Source organism: Tupaia chinensis, unplaced genomic scaffold (genome assembly GCF_000334495.1).
Source record: "Tupaia chinensis unplaced genomic scaffold, TupChi_1.0 Scaffold000704_1, whole genome shotgun sequence".
In the NCBI taxonomy this organism is placed as follows: domain Eukaryota; kingdom Metazoa; phylum Chordata; class Mammalia; order Scandentia; family Tupaiidae; genus Tupaia; species Tupaia belangeri.
Window position 1 is genome coordinate 3,141,042 of NW_006160227.1, and position 6,963 is coordinate 3,148,004.

General features: G+C 54.9%; 1 protein-coding gene across 1 annotated transcript in view; it reads right to left on the bottom strand.

Moving 5' to 3' along the window:
- Window positions 1–6,120, bottom strand: part of SLC6A6 (solute carrier family 6 member 6) — a 95,485-nt gene extending 89,365 nt beyond the window's left edge. The window contains exon 1 of the mRNA XM_014592482.2: window positions 6,077–6,120. The gene's annotated coding sequence lies outside the window, so the exon portion shown is untranslated. The remainder of the gene's footprint in view (window positions 1–6,076) is intronic.
- Between the last annotated feature and the right edge of the window lie 843 nt (window positions 6,121–6,963).

A 6,963-nucleotide genomic window follows, 5' to 3' on the forward strand; every position in this document is an offset into this window, starting at 1 on the left:
GTGCCTGCCCAAAATTCCACCAAGATGAAAATAGAGAAGAAGGGATTGCCGCATTGACCACACCTCATTGAGGGGGATGCTTTCTCCACTCTCACTCCACTCTCTCTGTCTCTCTATCTTTCTCTGGCAAAACTCATGTGAAAAAATAATAATAAATACATAATTTTTTTTTTTTTAAATTGACTTCAAGTAATTCATGGCATTTGGTTTTGTTTATGCAAACAATATTCTTTTTTTGGTGGGGGGGAGAGGTTTTTGCTATAAGGCATTGTGTGCTCCAGACAGAGAGAGACAGAGAGACAGAAAGCAAGAGGTCACCCCCCCGGGGGGATGGCCACGCCGCAATCCCTTCTCCTCCATTCTCCTCTCGGGATCTTGGGCACACACACACATACGCACCCAGCATGAGTTTTAAGCCACCGGGTCCAGGACTTGAACCGCAATTGACTACATGGGAGTCCAGTGACATAGCCATTACGCTAACTGCTGGTCCCAATACAATAATTCTTAAAACAAACAAAAAGACCCAGAAAAATGCCTGGACACGTGTTATGGGGAGAGCAAGCTCCCGCCAGCCCCAGGGTGAACTCGATTTCCAAAGCTCAGTGGGAAATCATGCCATTCACCCGCTCGTATCTCCACGCACTGCTAGATCCCGCCACGGTTACCCAGAGGGTGGGCGCGGAAACGATCGTGGTTTTCTTCGTTCGTGTTTTTCTGTATTTTCCAAATTTCCTGCACTAAAGACATAGGGCTTTTATCGTCAGGGTAGATAAATACCAAGTGTCATCGAATCACGTCCTGGCCCTGGGAGGGAGTGGATGCTGGCTGAACAGGCCTGAGGTGGCATTTTCCAGGGACACCGGAAGTCGCAGATCCAGGATACACACCCTCCCCCTGCAACGGGAAGGGAGCGCAGACCCCATGGCACGTCTCAGGGCAAGCCCAGAGAGGGTCCCCCTGTTCTGAGTCTCCTCTCTCCCCTCCCCAGGCACCCAGGAGGGCGGGTCTGATTTGGGGCTCGCCTCATGAGCTGAGGGGTGCGGATGCTCTGGGGGACCCCGCCTGGAGCGTGAAATGAGGTAAGTGTGGCCTCGGCACTGATCCCGTCGGGGCTGCTGGACACTTCGAAACCACCGAGGGCCAGACGGGGGTGCCGCAGCAACGTGACACTCTGCCGTGCAGGACCTGCCTGAGAAGGCCCTAGTTCGCATCCCGAGGGCGCCTCTATGTGCCAGGGCAGGGCCACCATCCCGGCTGGGTCACGGCACAATCCCATCACGGTGCCTGGGTCTCTCTCTCTCTCTCAGAAGAAATACATGAGTAAAGATCTTTTTAAAGGATTATTTTATTTAACTTTAGTTATTTATTTTAATTTGACCAGAGAGGGACAGAGTGAGAGAGAGAGAGGGAAAGTGAGAAGGCAAGCCACTAGGTCCAGGACATGAACCACCGTCGGACACATGAGAGTCCAGCGGCCCTAACCACCACGTCACTTGCTGGCCCCAAGATTTTTTTTTTTTAAGAGAGATTTTTGTTATAGGGCGTGTGTGCTCACTGGAGAGGCAGAAAGCAAGAACTCACCCACCGGGGGGATGGCTGTCTGCAACCCCTTTTCTTACATTCTCCTCTCAGGATTTGGGGCACACAAGCACACATGCCCAGCGTGAGTTTCAAGGCACTGGGTCTGGGACTCGAACCAAGGTCGGCCATGTGGGAGTCCAGCAATGCAAGCATGACACTATCTTCTGGCCTCAAAGTTTTAAAAGGCAAAATCAAACCCCACTGTGACAACCCACCCCGATGCCTCTGCTCTTGCCTTTCTTTTTATTATTCAAGAACTATTTATTTAATTCCATTTGTTATTGTTCTCTTTGCAGTTTACCAAACAGAGACAGAGAGTAAGCAAGAAAGCAAGCCGGTAGGTCCGGGACCCGAACCGAGGTCGGCCATGTGGGAGTCCAGTGCCTTTAACCACCACGCCACCTGCTGGCTCCATTGTGGCCTTTCTAATCCTTCTAGGTAGTATTATCGTTCCATTTCACAGGTGCGAAAGCCGAGGTTCAGGGAGGTTCCGTGACTGCCGTCCAGTACAGCTGGCTGGAGCAGGGATTCGAACCAGGAGCTGCTTGACTGTTCAGCTCCACGGACTCTCCTACTCCGGTTGGTCCTGTCCACAGCACTTTTTTGGCTGGTTCATTAACAGCTCAGGCTCCACCAAGCAACACACATTCACACATCACGCCGCCCTTTCTTGGAGGAGAATCTGAAGGTCAGAGGCCCCACACGATGTGCCCAGCGAGGAGGGAGGCTCAGACTGCGGAGGTGACAACATGCCTGGGCCAGGGAGCTCTTTCAGAAAAAATAAGCCAGGAGGGCTGCCTGGAGGAGGCTGCTTAGAAGAGGCCTGAGAGCAACCTGCTGCTCAGCCTCAGCTGCCTCCCCTGTAAGATGGGTTCTCAAGTGCCCGAAGATCAGCAAGCCTCCGAAAAGAGGCGCGGTGGCCAGGCCGTGTATGTCCCCTGCAGAGCTGTCGGGGGAGGCGGGGCCAGTGTCCCTTGCACAAGACTCTTATCGGGAAGCAGAAACTCAGATTCCAGCCTTGTAGCTGCAGGCTCCTCCCTCACTTCCCAGCTGCCCATGGCTACTCATTAACCGGCAGGAAGGCCTGGGAGATGAGGAAGGAGCTGCCAGCCTGGGCAGTCCGGCTCGAGTCCTCCCTGTGACCTTGGGAGGCAGTGCGGCTCTGCTGCCTCAGTCTCCCAGTCTGTAGAGTGGAGGTACTGTCAGCGTGGGGACAGCCCCTGGCGGGGCGGTGAGGAGGCCGCGAGCGTCTCTGAGTGTCAGGCGGGGCCTATGAACCGTCAGGACTCAGGAAGTGCATCTGGTGTTTTGCTTTGTTTTGTTTTTGCCAGAGGACGTGGGCGCTCCCAGGAGAGAGCGAGCGAGAAGGAAGGTGAAGCAGCACCCCAGGAGGAAGGGCCACGCCCACACCACATCCCCTCGTCTCCCTCCCTCCCTCCTTTCGGGATTTTGGGCACACACACATACACGCCCGGTGTGTTCCTCATGCCACCGGGTCCCGGGCCTCGAACTGCCCAGGTGGCCGGGTGGGGTCCAGCTGCCTTAACCACCATGCCACTGGCTGGCTCTGCATCTGTCATTTTTTTTTTTTTTTAAGGGAGATTTTTGCTATAGGACACACGTGCTTGCCGAAGACACAGAGAGACAAAAAGCGAGAAATCACCCCCCAGGAGGGATGGCCACGCTGCTGTCCCTTCTCCATTCTCCTTCAGGATTCTGGGCACACACATACACATTCTGGGCTTGAGGAAAGCGAGAAATCACCCCCAAGCTCCCTTCTCCTCCATTCTCCTCTCGGGATCTTGGGCACGCACGCACACGTGCCCAACGTGAGTTTAAGCCACCGAGTCCAGGATTTGAACCGCAGTCAACTACACGGGAGTCCAGTAACTTAGCCATTAACTGCTGGTCCCCCTGGCTTGAGTTTTAAGCCGCCAGGTCCAGGACTTGAACTAGTGTCGGCTATGTGGGAGTCTAGCGACGTAACCATTACGCCATCTGCTGGGCCCGGGAGCACCATCTCCTCTGGTCGGGGAGGATGAAGCGGGCTAATCCAAGCACCTGTTCGTCTGTACGGGGGTGCTGTCGGAGCCCGGGTCCCTGGTGACCGTACTGCCATTTAGAACAGTAGCGCGACTCGGGCTGACGTGCAGTGCGGTCAGGGAGGCGTCTGAGCACCAGGGACACGCCGGTCTGAGGTCAGGCGCGAAGACCACGTCTCCAGGGGGCAGGCTGTTTCCCGGGACTGGAGGCCTGGATCGTGAGCGTGTGGTCGGGTCCAACCACAGGCAGCAGCGGGCCCAGGGTCCTCTGGCTGCACACTGGCTTTCCTCTTAGTGTTCGCTCCACACGCCACCCCAAATCACCCCGACCCCACCCAGCCCTGGACCAGCGGGGCTTGCTCTTCCCCCACAGACATGACCCATTCCAGAGCCGAGGTCGCACGAGTCAGGAGATCATTTTATAAAAGAGGGACCGAGCACAAGGGCGTTGCAGACAGTGCTTGCTGGGAAGCTCCTGTTTCAGGGCTGGAGTTTCACACGCGTGTGCACGCGTGAGCACACACATGCCGCGCCCTGTGGTCAGATGTATTTCCTACAAACGCCACGGGTTAAATGACTTTGAAAGGGGCCAGCAGGTGGCGTGGCGGTTAAAATGCTGGATCCCACGTGGCCGACTGCAAGCCCTGGACCCGCTGGCTTAAACGCACGCCGGGCGCATGTGCGTGCCTGCCCAAAATCCATGGAGGAGAAGGGATTACGGGTGGCCACTCCCTATGGGGAGTGAGTTCTCATTTCCCCTCTCTCTGTCTCCCTGGAGAGCAGGCATGCCCTATGGCAAAAACTTAAAAAGAAATAAAAATAAAATACACGAAAGACTTTGAAAGCCTTTACAAAGAACTGATGATTTAAGTGAGTGTGAAGAAGGCAATCCATTAGACCTCTTTAAGAATACTATCGTGGCACCTGGGGATAGAACAGTGGTAACACAACTTGACCCACACAGTGGCAAAGGGCCTGGGTTCGCATCCCGGGAACTCCCTGAAGGTGTGGGCATGCGTGTGGGCCCGTGACACAGGTTGGCTGAGACTGGAAGTGAATTGTGCTGTGAAGGCCCGGGAGGGAAGAGGCGGTTGCCTCTCTCTCTCTCTCTCTCTCTCTCTTAAGAAATAATGAAAGAAGGGACCAGCAGGTGGCGTGGTCGTTAAGGCGCTGGACTTCCACATGGCTAACCATGGTTCGAGTCCTGGACCTGGTGGCTTGCTTTCTCACTTTCTCTCTCTCTCTCTCTCTGGTCAAATGAAAATAAATGATGAGTAAATAAAATTAAAGAAAATAATTAAAGGAAAAAGATGTGGCTTTTTTTTAAAAAATGAAAAACTAAGAAAGAAATCTAAGAAAATAACGACCACAAATGACTGCAACCTGAACTGAAAGACAGAGAGAAAAAAAGCTGCCGTGAAGACCAAGATCATCAGCAAAGTGTCATTGAGGTCTGCAGATCAGATACCAGAAGCGTGTCATTGTTAAATGTCCCGGCGGGGTGGGTAAGTACGCTGCGGTTAGCGTTACGTAAGAGCCAGCCTCTCTTGTGAAAGACCTGCAGGATTAGGGGCAAGGGGCACCACACTGCCACTCTGGCCTCATGAGTCAGCAGAACGGCCTCCCGTGTTTACTGTCATGGAGCAAATTTTGTAGCGGGAGAGGACTTCCACGGGACCAGGCTTAGGTGGGAAAATCGAAATGAAAACTCCAAGGGGTGTTCGCTGTAGTATTCTTGAGCTTTGCAGAAAGTTTTCCTTCAAAAATAAAATAAAATGTAGTCGGGACCAGCAGTTGGCGTAACGGCTATGTCGCTGGACTCCCATGTAATCGACTGCGGTTCGAGTCCCGGACCCGGTGGCTTAAATTCATGCCGGGTGCATGTGCGTGCGTGCCCAAGATCCCGAGAGGAGAATGGAGGAGAAGGGATTGCAGCATGGCCATTCCCCCTGGGGGGTGATTTCTCACTTTCTGTCCCTCTGTCTCTCTCTGTCCTTCTGGCAAGTGCACGTGCCCTATAGCAAAAACCTCTCCAGAAAAAACAATGTCGCTGACTAGAGGCCGTCGCGATAGCAGTCCCAGTTCCCAGAAGCGCGCCTGCCCGGTCCCCAGTCACTCGGCGAGGCCCCCAGCCCAAGCCAGACCTGCCACGGCTGCTCGGTGCTGCTGCTCGGTGCTGTGGCCGGCATGGCCTCCCAGGCTGGACTCCACAGCCAGTGCTCGGTCCACCTGAGGGCCGCTGCTTCCTTGGCATGGGCAGGTCACAACCCTGTGGGCACAGGGGACCCGCCTCCAGAAGGTGACTTGCGGACCGGGATGGGGAACCTTGGGAGCCCCGTTTCTCCTCCCAGTGGCCCGAGAACACATCAGCTCCCGAGTCCCCCACCATGGGTCACCACGTCACATGGGTGAGACTCTCCCCAGCCCCATGGGGGACAAATGCCACTTACAGTTCGGAGGCTCCTCAGAAGGGGCTGCGGTTCTGCTCCTGGGCCTGTTACAAAGAGAAGGCGAAGAAAGAGATGGGTCAGGGTCCGAGTGACACAGAGCTCCAGGCTCCGCCCGAGTGCCCACCAACACGCCACGTGCCAGTCTGCGCGGGGGCTGGGTGTACACACACACCGCCGTGCACAGCGCCGGTCGGACACTCACACTCACACGGATGCGTGTGCAGACGCGGACACACACGCACGCCCACCCCCTTGCGGAGTCCCTCCAGCTCCTTTTCGAGTCGCCTGCCCACGGCGGGAGCTGCCGGCGGCGGCCCTGGGGCAGGGATGCGCTGTCCCCAGCCCTGATTACCCTCCCGGCAGCCCCTGCCCTGGCTCGGTCTCCTGTCCCCTGCAGCATGGGACATGCCAGGGCTAGAGAGCTGGGTTGTGGGCCCTGGGAGCCACAGCAGGTCCTCGGAGAATGTGATGCTAATCAGTTATTCAGAGTTCCAGGAAAATCCATCCAGCTTTGCTGAGCCAAGCAGTCCTAGACGTGATTAAGCCCAGAAGCCATTTCGGGGCTCTTTTTTATGTATGTACGTATGTATTTCTGTTGCAGGGTATGTGCACTCACTGGAGAGAGACAGAGAGACAGAGAGAATGTGACAAAGCACCCCCACAGGGAACGGCCACGATGCAATGGCCATTTTCCTCTTGGGATTTTGGGGTGCACACACATATATGCCCACTATGTGGTTTTTTTAAGTCGCTAGGTCTGGGACTTGAACTATGCTGCCAGGGGTCCAGCTACTTTAACCACCAAGCCACCTGGCTGGCCTGGGGGGTTCTCTCTCTCTCTTTTTTTTTTTTTTTTTTTTTTTTTTTTGGTTTTTTTTTTTAGGGCC